The sequence below is a fragment of the Hyperolius riggenbachi genome, chromosome 11, assembly GCF_040937935.1.
Source record: "Hyperolius riggenbachi isolate aHypRig1 chromosome 11, aHypRig1.pri, whole genome shotgun sequence".
NCBI classification, from domain to species: Eukaryota; Metazoa; Chordata; class Amphibia; order Anura; family Hyperoliidae; genus Hyperolius; species Hyperolius riggenbachi.
Window position 1 is genome coordinate 108794054 of NC_090656.1, and position 21168 is coordinate 108815221.

Here is a 21168-nt window from a genome sequence, read left to right on the forward strand (position 1 = left end):
ACTGCAGTCTCAGAGATACAAAAGACACAGCTCTAATGGTCATCTGTGGAGCAGGTGATTCAGACCTTACTGCAGTCTCAGAGATACAAATAGCACGGCTCTAATGGTCACCTGTGGAGCAGGTGATTCAGACCTTACTGCAGTCTCAGAGATACAAATGACACGGCTCTAATGGTCACCTGTGGAGCAGGTGATTCAGACCTTACTGCAGTCTCAGAGATACAAATGACACGGCTCTAATGGTCACCTGTGGAGCCGGTGATTCAGACCTTACTGCAGTCTTAGCAACAAGTTCCTTCCGTAGTCTGGACTCTCCACGGGGAGGAGTCAGACAGGGAGAGGGAAGGACAGAACGTGAGTGACACCAGAGAGAGGGTGTCACTAACAGGTCTGGCGTTCTTTAACGATCGGTGTAACACAGAGAGGGTCTGATTACCGGTGAACTGCAGTATCACCGAGAATGCAGAATATACCCGATTATCGGTGATCTGCAGTCTCACCGATAATCAGATATATAAGCTAACCTCTGGTCACCTGAGTAACAAGTGTCTGGTGCAACTGTAAAGTTTTGAGGGCTGCACCTCAAGAGCAGGTACAGGGCAGCAAGGAGTACTGCACAGATTCCTTCCACAGGTCTGAGCTCTCCAAAACGGGAGGAGTCAGACTGACAGTGGGAAGGAAAGTCCGAAAGTGACACTCAGGCGCAAGTGTCACTAACGGGACAAGGAACCGCCTCCAATCGTGAGGTCGGTTCTCGAGGTCGGGCAAGCCAAGTCGAAAACACACAGACAGATAAAGTACAGATTCAAAAGGCAGAGGCGGAGTCTAAAGTACAGGCAGGGTTCGGCAACAGAGTATCAGAAATATCGAGGTACAGAATCAGGAGTGCAGATGCGGAGTCTAGAGGCGAGCCGGGGTTCGGCAACAGAGTATCAGAATAGCAAAGTACAAGATCAGAGTTTCAGAAGAATGGTCAGACAGGAAAACAGGTCATGACAATAATCACAATCAAACTAGTACTTTAAACTATCAACAGAATATAGCTAAGTGTGGATCCCCGGCTCCGGCCGGTTCTAGCACACTTTGGGATCTGACTATGGTCTGAGTGCCTTCACGCAAGTGTTAGCAATGGCAGACAACCAGCAACTGACAAGCAGCAGAATATATAGTTGCTGGACTCTGCTGCCCCGCCCGAAACATTCAGCCAATCATGAGTCCTGCAAGAGTCAGCTGATCTTCCTGATCAGCTGACACTTCCCCTGCTAGTATAAAGGTCCTGCATTCAGGCCCGCGCGTGCATAGCTCTCCATCTGTCTAGGTGCACTAACAGACCCAGCCACACCAAGCACATGCTGCTGCATGCAAACAGCCGCTTTGCTGTCAAGACATGCGGCGGCTTTTCTGTGTTCCATCACACCGCCAGACGCGTGCAACCGCTGCGTAGGACGCGGAGTCAGCCGCCTAGCTCTTGGCACATGCGGCGGCTTTTCCGCGTTTCCTCACAGAATGATTGATTGTTTGCTGGATTGAACAATGTGTGGCTAGCAATACAGACGGGGTTTTCACTTACAACAAAGTTTCCTGTTAATCCAATGGGGAAGGGAATGTCGCATCACATTCTCCAATCTCAGCCGCCAAAGTCTGACAAGAACCCGTAGATGTGAGGTTATCACTGGATTGAAGCCTTATGTTTTATATCTCACTGGACACTTTATTAGGTACACCTTGTTAGTACCGAATTGGATTCCCTTTTGTCTTTAGAACTGCCCCAGTTCTTAGTGGCATAGTTTTAACAAGGTGCTGGAAAAATTCCTCAGAGATTTTGGGCCATATTGACATGATAGTGTCATGCAGTTGCTGCAGAGCTGCCGGCTGCACACCCATGATGTGGATCTCCTCAACATTGCCAGTACAGACAAGCAAACCACTGCAGCACTGCAGGGACACCACTACATTGTCAGTACAGACAAGCAAACCACTGTAGCACTGCAGGGACACCACCACATTGCCAGTACAGACAAGCAAACCACTGTAGCACTGCAGGGCCACCACACATTGCCAGTACAGACAAGCAAACCCCTGTAGCACTGCAGGGCCACCACACATTGCCAGTACAGACAAGCAAACCACTGCAGCACTGCAGGGACACCACACATTGCCAGTACAGACAAGCAAACCACTGCAGCACTGCAGGGACACCACTACATTGTCAGTACAGACAAGCAAACCACTGTAGCACTGCAGGGACACCACCACATTGCCAGTACAGACAAGCAAACCACTGCAGCACTGCAGGGACACCACTACATTGTCAGTACAGACAAGCAAACCACTGTAGCACTGCAGGGCCACCACACATTGCCAGTACAGACAAGCAAACCCCTGTAGCACTGCAGGGCCACCACACATTGCCAGTACAGACAAGCAAACCACTGTAGCACTGCAGGGCCACCACACATTGCCAGTACAGACAAGCAAACCACTGCAGCACTGCAGGGCCACCACACATTGCCAGTACAGACAAGCACACCACTGCAGCACTGCAGGGCCACCACACATTGCCAGTACAGACAACAAACCACTGTAGCACAAAAGTGTTAATGTAACCGCTTGTCGGCAGGTGGCGCTAATTACATGAATACTTGACGTCACTTAAAATGATAATGTTGCTGAATGTATAGTGTTTGAAGTGGCCGGCTCGCTGCGGCCAAATCTATATTAAAAAAGTGAGTTAGTTAAATGACAAATAAGCCGGCAACAATGTAACAGATCAAACTGCCGGCTTCGTGTCTCACTCTCCTCCCCCTTGCCCTCTCTCCTATAGAACACTGGCAGGATTCCCTGCCGCGACGAACGACGACATGTCCCCCCCCCTAGGGCTGCCAGTATTGTATAGGAGAGAGGGCAAGAGGGGAGGAGAGTGAGACACAAAGCCGGCGGCTTGATCTGTTACATTATTTGTCATTTAATTAACTCACTTTTTTAATATATATTTGGCCGCAGCGAGCCGGCCACTTCAAACACTATACATTCGGCAACATTAACATTTTAAGTGACGTCAAGTATTCATGTAATTAGCGCCACCTACCGACAAGCGGTACATTAACACTTTTGTGTTAATGTGAACTTTTAATGTAATTAGCGCCACCTACCGGATGCGCCCGGCTAACGGAAAAGTACCATTTTTCAAGAGGGGCATGTTGAAGCCAAGGAGAGCTTAGAACAATAACAATAGGGCTAGGTTTAGATTGGGGTGTTGCATTGTGTGCCCTCTAAAACAGTATGCTTCACTGCCAATGTAAACACACATGTTCTCTGGTAAAAGCAGAACATATCGTTCGTTATTCTGCCAGAACCTTCCGCTGCTGTGTTAACGCACATATTTTGCGGTAACGCACTGCATGCGGTACGTTGGGATGCTGCACGCTGTTATAACGCAACACACCTGCCACACTGTGTACATCATATGGGGGATGCTGCTGTTACGGCACAACACACCACTGCGAACCTAGTCTAATGCCTTGTACACACCATGCAATATCCTGTCAGATTTTCTGTGGAATCGATACTTTCCAACAGATCCAATCTGATTTCCGATAATTTTTCTGATTGAGTTTCTGATCACTTCTATCAGAAAAACGATCGGAAATCAGATCAACCCTGTCGTAAATGATTTATTAGACCTGAAATTGCATGGTGTGTACCATTCATAAGACTCCAGTTTTTACAATAAGGAAAACATAAAATAATTTTAAACTTGGGTTTCAGTCAGTTCAACTATATTTCAACTTTAAAAAATATGTCGAAAAAATGTCATTGTATGCTGTGGCATGTCCATTCTAGCTTCAGTCCTCACAATGGACTGCCCTCCAGTGCGCACTGAAGGACCAGGCATGCCAGCACAAGGCCAGCTCCTTCTCCCAGCTCTCCAAGGGTTAACCAAACGGGAGGTTTTTAACAAGAAGTCTCAGGTTACAATAACTTCAATGGCTGCCAGCAGCATGAGTAGCTCCGTGCCTTATTGGAAAGCCTTCCCGTAGTGTCTGATCACACAGGGCTCTGAAATTCCTCCTTGAGGAACATGAACTATTTTTTGTGGGTTTGTTTTTCTGACGGTGATGTAAAAAAATAGAAGCAGTGAAACTAAACTAGGAAGTGAAGTTCTGAAAGTTGTCATGCTGCAGGCGTGCGATCCAAGAGGAAACCTTAGCACTTCCTAGATCTCTTTCCTCTCTCCGCTGCCCGGCGATCTTCAAGCAAGCTGGGGGATCCTGCAGGAAAACTAGGTAGGACTTCTGTCCTCTTCTCATACGATTACTTTCTTTATATTTCTGAGATTCAGGACGCTGCAGTTGATACAATGGGACAGCTGTGAGGGGATAACATTTAGCCCCGCAGTGATGAGCAGCTGGGAGACCAGTCTGCACTATCCTGTGTACAGATGTGAGCTGAAAGTTGCCTTTTTGAATTGTTCTGTTTTGATCATCTGTTGCAGGAATTACCAGGTGCTGAATCAGATCTTTGCATGAGTTTAAAGGTAACTATTATCAGTACAATATTTTTAATCAGATGTGATATTTTGACACAATTTTTGCGATCTAATTGCATTGAAAACTGCACTGTGTGGTGAAAATCGATGTAAAGGAGGATCTATCAGGAAACCTCATAGGGAAATGTAGCTATGACACCCTCTTGAACTGCTAGGTTTCCAGTGGGTTGTAGTAATTTATGCCCATGGACCAACATTTCAGCATACCCATCAAAATAGCACACAAATGCTACTGAGCATGTACGAAGTCATGCATGCCATAAATTAACCCCATAATACCAATCAGCAGTACTAACCTTGCAACCCGACAGGGTCCTGGTGCGCAATGTCCACTATCCAAGTGGACATAGAGTTGGAATAAAAAGTTTGCAGCCCAGCGAGCGGCCAAGGGGGACACTGATTCTACTAAAAAGGAAAATATCACTTTAAATGTATGTTGTTTTGACAATGTATGATGATTTGTTGATACACTATTTGGCCTGTCACAACGCTTTCTGCTTTAAGAGGGTACTGTGATTGGAGAACTGATCTATATGAGTTTTACAGCTGGGTCCCCTAAAGTAGACAAAAATATAATCGATCTGAATTTTGGATTTCTTGATCAAATTGGAGAGAAAATTACATAATTGGCCTTTTTATGGGAACAATCGATAATACGTACCTTCCAATTACCATTCATTGGCACCTTAAGTCATCAAGCAAATAAACACTTTCCCGCCTCTACTTACCTTGGGCTTTCTCCAGCCCCTTGCAGCTGACATGTCCCGCTCCGCTCTCAGCCGACAGCCCGGGGTCCCCGACTGTGTCTCGCCAGGCCGTCCTCTACTGCAGAGTTAAAGTGGGCCTGAACTCTTGCACAGGACACAAGGAAAACATAACACAAATGCACCCTGTTTAAAGAGTTTTTAACCTGTGTAATTCCTCCTCATTCGTGTCTAATTACTAGTTGTAATTTGATCTCCCCCTGTGTCACATGACTGCCTATAGCAGAAAAGCCCATTTGAAAGCACAGGCTGTAAACAATATGTCTGCTTCCAGGAATCAGGAAGTAGAAAGTAGAAACTGTGTCGATTTATTTTAGTATTTGTATGAGCTGTAACAAAGAAATATTATTTTTTTTTTTGTATGGTTATTAGGTTATTATGCTGTTGTGTATCTTTTAGAGCAGAGAAGAGGTCTGAGTTCAGGTCCACTTTAATTCCAGTTCCTGCTGATCCAAAATCTATGGGGATGTTACATGTATCTCAATTTCTTGACTACAGTTAGGGGTGATATTCACATTTGAATTTTGGGTGACTTTCACCCCTTCCACAGGAACAGGGAGTTATGGGTAGAATTGGAGCTTTGTACAGGGCTACTCAGATTCAGAAGCTAATGTTTTCCTGATGGCTGACTAATCAAACTGACAGGAATCAATCAGTAGCCTTCTGAATCTGATTGTCTGCCAAGTTTACCTTCAGGAAAGTTCTACGCTACCAGAAGGAACAAAATAATAGAACCTTTTACTTCATATAACTACGGGCTCATTTCCACTCACCACCACAGATTCGCCCCGTGGCTCCCGTTCTGCTGTTTAGCTTTAGCACAAATCACTAAGCTGCGCCATGCATAAATCTGCAGCATGCTGTACAGATTCACTCCGCAGTGCAATCTGGACGGCAAGCCACTAGTTAGATAGGCAGAGTTTCTCCGCCCCTCTCGTATGCGGGGAACCACTGCAAGTTTGGCCCAAATTCGGGTGTAGTGGAAGTAGGCCCTACCTGTAACTATAACACAGAGTTGTGAATCCTGTGAAGTGAAAGGCTGGAGGGATATGCTTAGACTTGTAGTTCTAGGGCAGGTTGAAAGCCATATGCATGGCTGAAAGCCATATGCATGACAACTGAAGTGAGAGGGCTATGGAGCTGCCATATTTATTTTCTTTTAAATAATACCAGTGGCCTGGCTGTCCTGCTGATCCTCTGCCTCTGAAGGGACCTATACACCTTGCGACATATAGACAGATCTCTCTCTAACCAAATATGAACAGAGAGATCTGTTGGCTGCCCATACACTGTAGGCTGATTCTCAATTTGATTCCAGCATGAAATCTCTCTGGCATCAGGACAGATGAGAGATCTTAATGCATGGGACCCCGGGGAACACATTGACGGTTTTTTTTTGGGGGGGGGGGGGGTCAGCGGGCGAGGGTTTTCGTTATGTTCATTGGTCATCCCGATATCCGACACCATTACTGCTGCACGCAATCAGCTAAGTCAGCCCAACATTTTCCAGCTTGTTTGATCAGTACATTTTTGGCTCGATCAGTCGAATCGTCCTTTGGCATGCTTGTTGTGGCACCGGTCTTCATCTGATTCATCACCTGTGGTGGGGTTGAGGAGGACATGGGAAGCACCTGGACCTTTCTAGAGGCTTACTACTGCTAATTTTCCTTTTCCTCACAGGGTTGCTTTAATATACGTAACGTGGTAAACTATGGATAGCTACTTGATATTGACCATTTTCCACAGTACTCCTCTCTGTACTACATCGGTACTCAGCAGAGGTTAAATCTAATATTCCTCTTCCTGCCACAGACGCAAACTTTGAGATGATACAGATTTTGTGTTAATTTTATGCGGCTTGAAAATCGACCTATCAAATGCAGCAGCGGCTAATCTTTCTTTAAGTGTACCTGAGACAAAATGTAACGTGAGCTAAACGTGTATGTACAGTACAAAACATATAACAGGCTGTTTTATTTTGGTGCCTGAAAGAGTTCATATATAGGCATGGAAGGGACCAGGACTGTGGCGTCGGAGTAGGAGTAGCATCAATTTTTGGGAACCTGGCGTCGGAGTCGGTGGTTTCATAAACTGAGGAGTTGGAGTAAGACTATTTTTGTACCCACTCCAAAGCCATGCAAGGACTGTGGAGTCAGAGCAATTTTGGGTAGTTGAGTCGGTGGTTTCATAAACTGAAGAGTTGGTGTTGGATAATTTTTGTACCGACTCCACAGTCCTGGAAGTGACCGCTTCTGTCTTGTCGGGTATCTTGTCAGGAATATGGTAAGCATCACTGATGTGATGAACTATTGCACTTTTTGTAACTATGAGACACTTAATAGGCTGCCACTGATTAGAGACAGTAACACATTCAACATACTTTGTAAATGTTTAAAGGGAACCTTAACACAGAGGGATATGGATGTTTCCTTTTAAACAATACCAGTTGCTTGTCAGTCCTGCTGATCTCTTTGGCTGCAGTAGTGGCTGAATCACACACCTGAAACAAGCATGCAGCTAATCCAATGTGACTTCAGTCAGAGCACCTGATCTGCATGCTTGTTGAGGGGCTGTGGCTAAATGTTTTATGCTAGGTACACTCCATACAATTTTTTTGTGTTAGATAGATGGTTCAATTGATGATTTCCGACATGCCTGATCTTATTTTCGATCATTTTTCTGATCGATTTCTCATAGGAGTGAATGGAAATAGATAAGAAAAGATAACAGAATTGAATCGGAAATCAATCGGATGGAAAATTGACCGAAAAAACGCATGGTGTGTACCCAGCATTAGAGACACAGAATCAGCAGGAGAGTCCGGCAACTGGTATTATTTTAAAAGACACAATACATATCCTTCTCAGTTTAGGTTCCCTTTAAATATAAAAGAAAACCTCTGATACTTAAACAATTCAATTTATCCTCCTACTCCTAAAAAGGACATTTTATTTATTTTTTATCTTTTTAGGTTATCTTCACCTCCTGGTTTACTTTAAGCTGCCTCCACAACCAACACTGAGGCGGCCGATAATGACTGCCTCAGCCAATAATCTGTTGTGTATACAGCAGCCCCCGATGAACGATCGCTGCTTGGCTAGCGATCCGCCTGGCGGATCAACTCAGCCAAGCAATGGCCAATTGCTTTGTCCGAGCTGCTCGCCCCGACCGCAACAGACTCTTTGTCAGCTGTACAGCGTCTGTATAGTCTGGCCCAGCAATGTTGTCCGAGGGATCGGGTCCTGACCCTGTGTGGATGGTCCTTTATATGATGACCTAAAGCTCAGTTGCTGGTGTCTCTTCTCTGAGAATTGTCTGTGATCACGCCCTCTAGAAGATGATGATTTAAAAGAAATATACTGACACAAAATTGCACCAGTTACTTAACTGTTACTCTTGGTGTAGAAATTTGAGGGCAGGCCTATAGGACAGCACACAGATGTACAGCGGTGTCTGTGCTGGAACAGTTAAAAGCGCGGTCTCACTTCCCTCCTATGTGCTTTGGCCTTTCTGCAGCTTACCCATCATAAATTCCTGGAAAATTTTATTTGGGGTTTTCCAAAGCAGCCAGAAGGCGGTATTAACATTATCCTATATAATAAAACTCCTGTGTCCCTGCATCCTCCTGTGTCCCTGTGTCTGTGCTTCCAGACTCGACAGTTTGCTTTCTGTAAACCTCATTGTATTGTGGGAAATAATAAAAAAGCTTTTTCCAACTGCCAAGCAAGCAACATCTCCTTGTGTGCATATACTTAGGACAGCGGTGGGGGACGGGCGAGCGGGATGCGTTTGTGCAATGTGCCCACATTGCCAGGGGGGAGGAGGGGCTAGCAGCTGTAGCTTAGTGCCTGTTTTTAAAAGGGCGGGCCTTTTTACTAGTGTACAATAATTATAATCAAAAAAGTGGAACTTTGCAAGGGTTAACATTTTCCTCCTCATCTAGGGGTGTGCGTACACATGCCCAACTGATGTCGCCTGTCAGGGATCAGTAGCTGATACCTTGGGTGACATTGCTGGGCCAGGCTGCACACATGCGCATCAGCTGTGTAGCTGACTGCACACTGTCTTGTTACATGTGTGTGGGGGGGGGGGGTGACTGGGGGACGAAAAGCGGCGCATGCGTGACACCTCATGGTGGGCGTGGAAGTGGCGTGAACAATGGGATCAGCGGGGGAATCAGCGCCGCTCTAGTTGGGTTGATCCGTCCGAGTTGGGTACGTCATCAGGTGCCAGCTGAGGTTGTCGTTACCTGCCGCCTCAGCCAACTTAAGTCAGGCGTGCATACGAGGCGTAAGTCTTTAGGCCATAAACCCTAAACAATCGTGGATCAGATGTCTGACAAATCAGCAAGATTAGCTGCATGCTTGTTTCAGGTGTGTGATTTAGACCCAACTGACCAGAAATATCAGCAGGGCTGCCAGGCAACTGGTATTGTTTAAAAGGAAATACATGGCAGTTTCCATAGGTCTCACACCTCGGGTTCCTCTTTAAACCAGAATCTGTTGAATGTCTTGATCATTGATGGTGAAGATTTAACCATTTAAAGAGAACCCGAGGTGGGTTTGAAGAATATTATCTGCATACAGAGGCTGGATCTGCCTATACAGCCCAGCCTCTGTTGCTATCCCAAACCCCCCTAAGGTCCCCCTGCACTCTGCAATCCCTCATAAATCACAGCCACGCTGCTGACAAACAGCTTGTCAGAGCTGGCTGTGTTTATCTCTATAGTGTCAGTCTGCTGCTCTCCCCGCCTCCTGCAGAACTCTGGTCCCTGCCTGCATCCCTTCCCTCCCTGCTGATTGGAGGGAAGGGACGGGGGCAGGGACCGGAGCTATGCAGGAGGCAGGGGAGCAGCTGAGACTGACACTACAGATGTAAACACAGCCTCACAGCACGGCTGTGATTTATGAGGGATTGCAGAGTGCAGGGGGACCTTAGTGGGGTTTGGGATAGCAACAGAGGCTGGGCTGTATAGGCAGATCCAGCCTCTGTATGCAGATAACATTCTTTAAACACACCACGGGTTCTCTTTAAGTACCAGCGGTCTCTGCCCCCTTAAGGACCAGAGACCGCTGGTACAAGAAAAGGCGGAATAGCAACAAATACCGACAAATCACCACCCATACTCACCACAATCGCCGTCACCGCCACACGTGGGCCACCCACTCTGCTGTCTCTATGACGGCAGAGTTCCTGTGAGCCGATTAGGAGCCGCTTTCATTGGCTCCTGACCCTGCCTATCAATGTAAGCCAATGGGAGCCGCTTACGTTGATAGACAGGGTCAGGAGCCAATGAAAATGGCTCCTGACCCGCTCAAGGGCTCTGCCGTTATAGAGACTGTCTGAAGTGACGAAAGCGGCAAGGACGTGTGGCGTCGGTGTATTGAAATCTACTCCCAGGCAGCCAGGTAGTCATCAAAACAGGACGTAGATTTCAATCATCAAGGTCCTTTATTAGTTAAAGCACGACTGTCGTGAGAGGTATGTGGAGGCTGCCATATTAATTTTCTTTTAAGCAATACCAGTTGCTTGGCTGCCCTGCTGATCCTCTGCCTCTAATACTTTTAGCCATAGACCCTGAACAAGTATGCAGCAGATCAGGTGTTTCTGACATTGTCGGATCTGACAAGATTAGCTGCATGCTTGTTTCTGGGGTTATTTAGACACTGCTGCAGCCAAATAGATCAGCAGGGCTGCCAGGCAACTGGTATTGCTTAAAAGGAAATCAATATGGCAGCCTCCATATCCCTCTCACTACAGTTGTCCTTTAAGTAGAAATCAAACCAAAACACCTTTAGGGCATTAGAAACATTCAAACACAAAAAATGCAGGGTCGAGTTCATCAACTCCAGCATAAACATTGTGACATCTCTTTGTGTTCAGCTATAGGGACAGTCATTGAGATGGTAAAGCAATTCTGAAACGAGATTAAAGAAGTTAGATGCTCACCCATGTTGAGGGAAGTCTGGATCCCGTAGACCTCCTGGTCCTCTCCGCATTTCCTCGTTTTTATCACTGTCCCCTGTCCAAATTTTGCTACTCTGAAACACCTTGAAAGGCTTCGGAAGCACTCGCATTCCCGAGTGCTTCCAAAGATGGGTGCATGCGTATTGCGTGAGCTCAAACTTGCACAGTACGGATCCGCGCGTCTTTGGAGGTACTCGGGGACACGAGAACTTCTGAAGTCATCGGGTTGGATGTGTGCTTTCATTGGACGTGCAGAAGACTTGCTTTCCACTGCAAAAGACCTTGGTAGAACATTCCTGCGCCCACCTCCAAGGCTTTGGTCCATTCCACCTTGTGCACCTGTGATGTGCAGAGAATTGATGAATGTGTAAACCTAGCCTAACAGAATGACTTTGTAAATATGTTGCTGTTTCAACAGTGAGTACCTCATTTGTAGCTTGATCGTCTCCTGAATCAACTGAAAGGCAAGCATTGATGAATCACCCATTGTCTTTCCCGTCCAAGATCTAGCCCATTGTTTTGTTAATCAAAGTTGCATTTATTCTACCTTCCCATATGAAGACATACGTCATTTTATCTAGACACGCCTTCTTTCCTAGCTGCGTGCAGAGCAGTATTTCTGGCTTGCCATATGGAAGAGTCAGAATATGTATATGATAGAAGTGTGCTGAGAGTACGTTTGTGATTTGTGCAGTAACCTGAGAACTTGTGCCTGCAGAAGGGGATAACCGAAATATCATAGTGTATGTTCCTTCATTCTCAGACCACTTCTAAATATTTGTGAGTTGTGACTGTATCCAGAAGAACATAAAATAAATGTATCTTTGTTTAAAGGATACAAGAGGCCAAAAGTACAAGTGCATGTTTATTTACCTGGGGCTTCTTCCAGCCTATAGAAGTCTCTGTGTCCATTGCCGCAGTTTCGAAGTCACCAAGTCTCCCATTGTCCCCTCTGTAGCGGCCGCCAATCTGGCAGCGGTAGCGTGACCCTGAGCGAGGGACACAGAGACTTCTTGGTGCTGGAAGAAGCCCCAGGTAAGCAAGGGCCGGTTCAGACGGGCTTCTAGTGGCGTCCCTTTTGCCAGCGTCTCGTTCGGGGGCTTGCGCGGGCTTTCCGGGGCTTCCCATTTTTCGGCCCCATAGGGGCACACGAAACACGGCAGTAGTCGACCTTGGACGCAGCATGCAGAGTCCAGGGTCGCCTGGAACGACGGGGAAAATTGGGATTGAGCATTTGACAACAAGTACCGGACACTGGCCGTAGACGCTTGCCAAGCGTCCATGTGAACTTGCCAAGCGTCCATGTGAATTGGGTTTGCTGACTAAATAGCCTACCCGTCGAATTTGCCTACATGCATTGACACATGCATAGGCAGGAGGATTAAGGGTTAGGATTAGGGAAGGGGAGGGGATAGTAAAGTCACTGGGCTGTAGGGAGCACTGGCCCTAATAATGCACTTACACTTTTGGCCTCCTGTATCCTTTAAAGAGTACCCCAGCACTAGCTGCATAGACAACTAATAGCGGAATTACTGTAGCCTTGGCAGTTTGTAATGCAAGGCCTGGAGGCTTTGTTCACACTGCACACATTCAAAAAGACATTTGGAATCTTAAACACTGCATTGTTTTTGTGTGTGTGTAGGTTGTTAAAAGTCCATGTACAGCAATTGTTAATTGTTGCAAATGTTGTGCAAAACTGGACATTGAAACTGCTCCTGCCATACATTTTAAAAAATATGATATGAATAGCACCAATTAAAGGACAACTGAAGTGAGAGGAATATAGAGGCTGCCATATTTATTTACTTTTGAGCAATACTCAGGCAGTCCTGTTGATCCTCTGTCTCTAATACTTTTAGCCATAGACCCTGGACAAGCATGCAGCAGATCAGGTGTTTCTGAAATTGTCAGATCTGACTGGATTAGCTGCATGCTTGCTCCAGGATCGCTCCCCCAATGCTGAATACAGCCATTTCAATTTGCTCCACAATCGCAACGCTTGCAAGTAGAACCACCCCCATAGGGTTCCACTGTGAGGTTCCGCAGTGCTTTGCCGATTGCTGGCAGATGGCATGCGCTGCAAATGGCTCCCAGTGGATCCCAGGCCTTAGGCATTTTCATGTGCGTTATCCAGAACATGCTGTAGACATAACTGAATTTGTTGCAACACATGCAAGTTGAACATGCCTGTTGACCTAAATGGGCAGTGCGGTTGCGAATGTGCTGAATATTGCTCAATGTGCATGATATGAACAAGAACTAAATTAAACCCATGTTGCAGAGCCAGATAGAGCACCCACATGAAAAGATATGAGAGGCATTGATGGGAGCAACATTTAAATGTGAAGTTTTTTTTTTATATCATACTGTGACCAAAGCAAGACTAGTGCTGGTTGTGAGGCATCATATTTGGTTTATATTCCACATATTATAGAATATCTACAGCAGGCCAGCTGCCAACTACCTTTTTTTTAGGAGATGGGCCCAATCAGAGGACTACAGGACTTGTATAGCCTCCTGTCTTCCGGCCTCCAAGCACCTTTGTAACCCCAAGCTTGTCATAGTTTCACAGATGATGCGGTTACCTGGTAGCAAAAAACTCATCCTGTTGCAGCCGTGCTAAGATCTGACTCAGTGCAGTGTCTGCCTCTACGCAGCCTGTGCCGTGCGCAGAAGCAGCTGACAGGCAGCGAGGTCAGGGCCTTCAGCCTACCCGGTGAAAGAGGTCTCAATGTTTTCTCTAGATCAGTCAACATGAACCCATCTCACTTGTTCCACATTTGATAAATAGTTCAGATGAATGTTAACTTTGTACATATCAAGCAGGCAGATCTCTGCCTCCAACAGCACATTCTTCTCATAAACATTGCAAACTTAATCATGTCACGGAAGTAGAGGAGCTTGTTCAGAGCAGTGCATGTGCCTGAGGCAGCATGTGTCAGTGTAAATGGAGCCTTTTGCTCAGGGTTTTGCAAAACAGAAGTTTTCCTTCTAAAAACAGAAGGCATTCGCGTTTATTGAGGTGGGAGTGAGCATTTTAGGTGTCCCACAATGCATCACTGCTGAATATGCAAATCCTCTTTTTGTTGTCCTTGTAAGCTAACCACACCTCCAGAATGCAATGAGGTGTCAGCTTGTTAATATTACAGAGCCAAACAAATCCAACATGCATACAGACTGTTGGTTGATCCTCATCAGTGCATGGCATGGATTTATATAGCTCTATGGGGTAGTACTTGAAACAGCCAGAGTTACAGATAGCCAGTAAGGAGGCTTTTTAGTCTCTGTCAGCACTTTACACACCCCTAAGCGTTCTGGTTTGAGCTTGCTGGGCAATCTGTAGCTCGAGGGACTGACATGGCTGCTAAGGGCTGGAAGAAGCCCCAGGTGAGTAAAGAATAGATTCGATCTTTTGCCTTGTGAGTCCTTTTTAAAGGGAACCTAAATTGAGAAGGATATGGATTTTTCCTTTTAAAATAGTACCAGTTGCCTGACTCTCGTGCTGATCCTGTGTCTCTAATACTTTTAGCCACAGCCCCTCAACAAGCATGCAGATCAGGTGCTCTGACTGAAGTCAGACTGGATTAGCTACATGCTTGTTTCAGGTGTGTGATTCAGCCATTACTGCAGCCAAAGAGATCAGCAGGACTGACAAGCAACTGGTATTGTTTAAAAGGAAACATCCATATCCCTCTCAGTTAAGGTTCCCTTTAAGGAGGCCCTTTCAGTTAATAGCCACTATTAGCGGCTATTAACAGTAACTTGGGCACCAGAGCAGCAGGGCCACCTGCTATGCAAATCGTGGCTATAATTTGTGGGCTCAAAGCGCATAGTGGGTGGCCCCTGCAGTTTTTTATTTTTTTTTGGTTCTAAAAGCTGTACGTGCGATAAGGTGTCCAATGCTGGGAGGTGCAGCTCCCGTAGCCACAAGATGGCAATCTTGGAGGAGGCCTTGGATGCTTTCCTTGCATTGAAGGTAATCCACAGCTATGATTTTTAGGTAATTCCTGGAAGAGTTGACCCAGGGATTTATCTGACTGCCATCTGGAGTCAGGAAGGAATTTTTCCCTTTTAAGGGCTAGTTCACACTAGGTCCGGAAACGTATCCGTGTGTCCGTTTTTAAAACCTGATCAAAACTGTAGCCACGGATAGCAATGTTAAAAATACCAGCCGTCTTCACCCAAACAAAAAACACGTTTGCAGGGACCCGTTTTCAAAACCTGAACGGAAGGTCCGGATCTGCTGCATTTTACCGCAACGCATCTGGATCCTGATACCAGAAGGGGTAGTGGCAGGCAATAGGAAAACGGATCCCCCTCTACACAGGCAGATTTGGATACAGAAATGGATCCATTTCTGTGTTACAGCCTGTGGGGAGAAATGGGGCCACCGTGCTGGAGGGGAAGCAGCCAAGACGAGGGTGGCAGCGGGGAGGGGAGTAGTTTCCCTCCCCCCCCCCCCCCCCCCACCCTCACCTGGGTCCCCTGTCCCTGCTCCTCCTCCAGCTACTTGCGCAGAAATTGTTAAAATATGTCTGCAGCGAGTGGGGACGATTACCTTCTCTACTTCCTCTGCTCGCTGTGCCACTTCCTGCTCCGAAGCATAGAGGGCGACATTGCAGGAAGTCTAGCAGCCCAACCCCCCCACCCCCCCACCCCCTCCCCGCTGCCACCCTGTCTTGGCTGCTTTCTCAAACACCCCCCCCCCCCCCCCCCCCATCTGTTTGTTTATTTATTTTTTTGGCACCAAAAAAAAAATCCGCAAACTGATCAAAAACGTATGCTGCAAAAGGGCAGTGTGGATCCGTTTGTGTTCAGGTTTGCACCACCAGCATCAAGGACTGCAGGCTCCGTCCTGCAACCGTGCCTAGTGTGGACCCAGCCTAAGGCTAATTGGCCCAGGCATTGTAAGTAGTTTTTTTTTTTAGTTTTGCCCTCCCCTGGATCAACTGGGATATGTGCAGGTTCAGAATGGTGTTTTCTTTATTTTTTTTTTATTTTTTTTTCTCTGGCTGAACTTGATGGACAAATGTCATTTTTTTTTTTTTTTTTTTAACCAAACTAACTATGTAACTATGTAGCTACCTGTGGTTTTATTATTAGTTACCATTTCAAACATTTATTTTGTTGGGCAAACACCTTTTTGGTTGAAAGGCCTTTTGATTCCTGAAACCCATTACAAAGCTGGTGTTCATGGGAAAGCCGATGAGCAGAATGTAATAGTAGATGCTTCTTTAGAAAGTCTCATCAGCATTACAGGAAGTATAAAGTGGGAAGAATGTACTGTAGATAGTGGATTTGATGACTTCCTCTTAAAGAAACAAAACCAACATATGTAAACCCTACTTCTCTGCTTGCCTTTCGTGCATTTACCAAATGACCCAACATGCAAGCAGCATGAAGTGTTACAGTGCTACCAGGTCAGTCATTTTTATAATTAGATTAATGCTGAAATCTAAATTGAGGATTGACTTTCTATAGCAACACATCCAGGGCCATATGCAATTACATTTTTCTCCTAGGAGATAATTTTTCAACTCCCTTTTTAAAATAACTTTTAAACACTTTGCAGTTTAAAAAGTACCAGAGGTAGATGAAAAAGTACTATCACAATTATTTTGAGTATTTTCTTGCTTGCTGGTGGTTTAAAAGGCATTACATGACCAAGGTGTGAAAATATCACCTAGGAGAAAACTCGGGAGATAAAGGTAATTGCATATGGGCCCCAGTGTCCAAACAAAATCATGCTGGTCGGATAAGTGTGTTGCAGAAGCGTGAGGAATATTGGCCACTCAGAGAGGAACCGAGGTGTGGGAGGGGAAAACAGGAGGGAAAGAGGCTTCAGCCAATCGGGCTGCATTAGTTAAGTCTGAGGGGAAATAGAGAAGCAAAAAAAGGACAACCTAGCATGCCCTGCAACTTCCTTTTTGTGTACCAAATAATAGTCAGGTAAACTGGGGAATGATCAATTATCAACAAGAAAAGTAATAGTGATTTTAAATTTTGGATTGCCTGGTTAGCATCCTTATTACTTGTTTACCAGATAAAAATGGAGAATTGATTTTTTATTTTATGCCCGACAGTTACACTTTTTTTTTTTTTTTTTTTTAACGATTTATTGCTCGGCCAACTTGGCACCCAAATTAATTTTATTTCCCTTTCTTCCAACTAATGGAGCTTCCTTTTGGTGGTCTCTGATTGCTGCAGCAATCTTATTTATTTTTTATTAGGGCCCTGTTCACATCACAAACGCGGGTGGCCATGCGTGCGGAACGCAACGCATGCGAATGCACGCCATTTGTGTGCGTTGCGTGGCTGATCCCATCACTGAAAAGTAAATGGGACAGCCACGCGTTTTTTTGCAAAAAATGCGTGCAGCATGCGTTCCCGGACCGCACAGGTCCGGAACGCATGCAGTGTGAACATCAGACAGTGCACTCTATGCACGTTCTGATGTCGTGCGTGTCGGCCATCTGCATGCGTTCCCGAAACGCGGCTGGAAACGCGTGCAGTGTGAACGGGGCCTAATACAAGATTATTCCTTTTTTATTAAAAAAAACCCGAAACATCCCTATTTCTTTTATCTCCCCCCCCCCCCCCCCAAATTTTGCCCTAGACTGCGATGCATACACTACCCATACATGGGCATCATAGGGTTAAAAGGAAATTAACCACTTAGGTGGTTACAGATGGTATATCTACATCCTGCAGGACTTCAATTTCTGCTCAGGGATGTAGATATTCGTCTGTTGCAATGGATGGCCGCCTGTTGCTCCCGCGCACGTTCTCGCCACCACCTGTTAGAGGGTAGATGAATGAATGAGAACACCGTTCCTATTCGTTAATCTTAAGTCACTGTGTCATTGATCACTGAGATGCCGCAGTCATTGTAACTTCTGAAGTAAAACAACCATGCATTACTTCCTGTTCGGGTACTAATAGTATGTTAATAGGAAATAATGCGCGAGGACATCTTGTGGCCAAATGGTACAATTACACCTACCTACATTTATTTTAATAAAAAGACCCACACTTACATTTAAAATTAACCCCTTCGCTCCCACACTCCCATAGTACCCAAACTTTTTTTGCATTAAAATAAATAAATATACATAAACAGTTACCTTAGGGACTGAACTTTTTTTTTAATATGTATGTCAAGATGTTATATTACTGTTATTTTTTTTTTTAATTTATGGGCTTGTAATTAATCTTGGACGCAAAACTGAAAAAAAGGCACCGCATATTTCCAAATAAAAAATTGGTGCCATACATTGTACTAGGGAATTATATTAAACCTTGCAATAACCGGGGCAAATGGGCAAATAAAATATGTGGGTTTTATCCACAGTAGAACGTTTTTATATTAAAATTATAATGGCCGAAACTGAGAAATAATGAATTTTTGTTTTCCATTTTTTTTTTCTTATTTCCATTAAAATACAATTAGAATAAAATCTTAGCAAAATGTACCGCCCAAAGAAACCCTAATTGGTGGTGAAAAAAACAAGATACAGATCGTTTAGTAATTTATAGATGAATGGAAGGAGCGCTGAAAGGTGAAAATTGCTCTGGTACAGAAGGGGCTGAGGGGGAAAACCCTCAGTAGTGAAGTGGTTAATAGGGCAGCCTCCATATCCCTCTCACTTCAGGTGTCCTTTAATTGAGCTAATTTACTTTTACTTTTTTAACCCTTTTATAACAGTTTTTAAATATCTGTAACATATTATAAACCAGTTTCCTGATAAGAAGTTCAGTTCACTAGCAGCTTATCTGTTTGCTAAAATTTTAGAAATACATTTTAACCACTTCAGCCCACAGGGTTGAAATTTTTTTGCATCTGAGCAACTTTCACCTCCCATTCGTTTGCTAATAACTTTATCACTACTCATCACAATGAATGGATCTATAGCTTGTTTTTTTCGCCACCAATTAGGCTTTCTGTGGGTGATACATTTTGCTGAGAATTGTAAATCCATTTTAACAGGAATATTAAGAAAGAAATGGAAAAAAATCATTATTCCTCAGCTTTTGGCCATTATAGTTTGAAATTAATACATGCTACCATAATTAAAACCTATGTACTTTATTTACCAATTTGTCCCGCTTATTACACCATTTAAATTATGTCCCTATCACAATGTATGGCGCCGATATTCAATTTGGAAATAAAGGGGAATTTTTTTAATTTGCGTCCATCACTATTTAGAAGCCCATAATTTAATAAATCATATTGATATACTCCTTTGACATGTATATTAAAAAAGTTCAGACCCTTAGGTAACTATTTATGTGTTTGTTTTTTTTTGTTTGTTTTTTTTTATTTAAACTTGTATGTGAGTATTTTTTGGTGTGGGAGGTAAACGGGTTTTTTAATGTATTAAAATTTATTTATTTAACACAGTGTGTTTTTGGTGCAATTTGCTATTTGGCCACAAGATGGCCAAAGTCAAAAAGTCCTGGGAGCGATCGATCTCGCTCCCAGGCAGAAGAATGGAGACAAGAGCTCAGAAAAGCCGCAGCGTCTGAAGAGACGCTGTCGGCTTTTCTCCGGGGGGGGGGGTCCGATCAGCGAAAGGGATTTATAATCCCTTTCACTGATCGGTGCGCTAACGGCCAGCAGCAGGGGCGCGCACGGGGGGGGGGGGGGGGGCCCGCGGGAGTGCGTGCAGCCTAACTGGACGAAAATTTTCGTCCATTTAGGCTGAAGTGGTTAAAGGGGCACTACAGCGAAAAACTGTAAAAATTTAAAATATGTGCAAACATATACAAATAAGTTAAAACCATTTTCCAGAGTAAGATGAGCCATAAATTACTTTTCTCCTATGTTGCTGTCACTTACAGTAGGTAGTAGAAATCTGACAGAAGTGACAGGTTTTGCACTAGTCCATCTCTTTATAGGGGATTCTCAGGGATTTATTTATTTTCAAAAGCGCTTAGTGATTGGCAGTTGCTCTGTCCAACTGCCAAAAAAACGTGTAGGGAGCAGAGAAGCTGGCCAGCATCATTGTTTAAATCCGTTTTAGGGAATATCGTTATAAAGCATAAAGCCTTGCTGAGAATCCCCTATGAAGAGAGACTAGTCCAAAACGTCACTTCTGTCAGATTTCTACTGCCTACTGTAAGTGACAGCAACGTAGGAGAAAAGTAATTTATGGCTCATTTTACTCTGGAAAAAATGTACTTCTTATTTGTATATGTTTGCACATATTTTACATTTTACAGCCTTTTGCTGTAGTGCCCCTTTAAGCTCGTTATTCAGGAGAGATATGGATCTGTAATTAGACCAAATTTGTTTCTGTTTGTTATGTATAATGGTATACTTTATTAAAGAGGCACTGTAGTGACCTACTGTATAGTAGAATGCAGCTTTATTCATGATCTCCACTTTTACGGTAATTTTCCTGCTTTCAGAATAAGAAACTCTTGCTATATCAACCCTGTTTCCCTGAAAATAAGACCAACCCTGGAAGCCTTAGCAGCAATTTTTGAGCATGCTTGAAATAAAAGCCCTACCCAAAAAATAAGCCCTAGCAGAATTTAAAGAGGAAGAGGCGGCCAGCCAGTGGGGGACACAGAGGTGCAGTGCCGATCAGGCACCAGTCCTGTCATCCTAGCACACAGCAAGCTTATCAGCTATGCGCAGGTATCAGTACAGTACCATACTTTCAAATCCAGGAACAGCACAGTACAAAGGAACAGGAAATGTTCTGTTGAGAGACACTTCTTCCTGATAGAAATAGAAGACACCCCCTGAAAATATGACCTGTTTGGTTTTTTTTTTTTTTTTTTTTTTTTTGGTGTGTCAAACATAGGTTTATATTGCTGTATATATTGGTATATAACTGTGCCCTCCCAGTGATGCTTCTCCTAGGCTGATTGGATGGA

General features: G+C 44.6%; 1 protein-coding gene across 1 annotated transcript in view; it reads left to right on the top strand.

Moving 5' to 3' along the window:
• Positions 1–4067: 4067 nt before the first annotated feature.
• The window catches only part of KCNQ1 (potassium voltage-gated channel subfamily Q member 1), a 202092-nt gene continuing 184991 nt past the window's right edge, over positions 4068–21168 (top strand). Inside the window, exon 1 of the mRNA XM_068261481.1 lies at positions 4068–4286. The gene's annotated coding sequence lies outside the window, so the exon portion shown is untranslated. The remainder of the gene's footprint in view (positions 4287–21168) is intronic.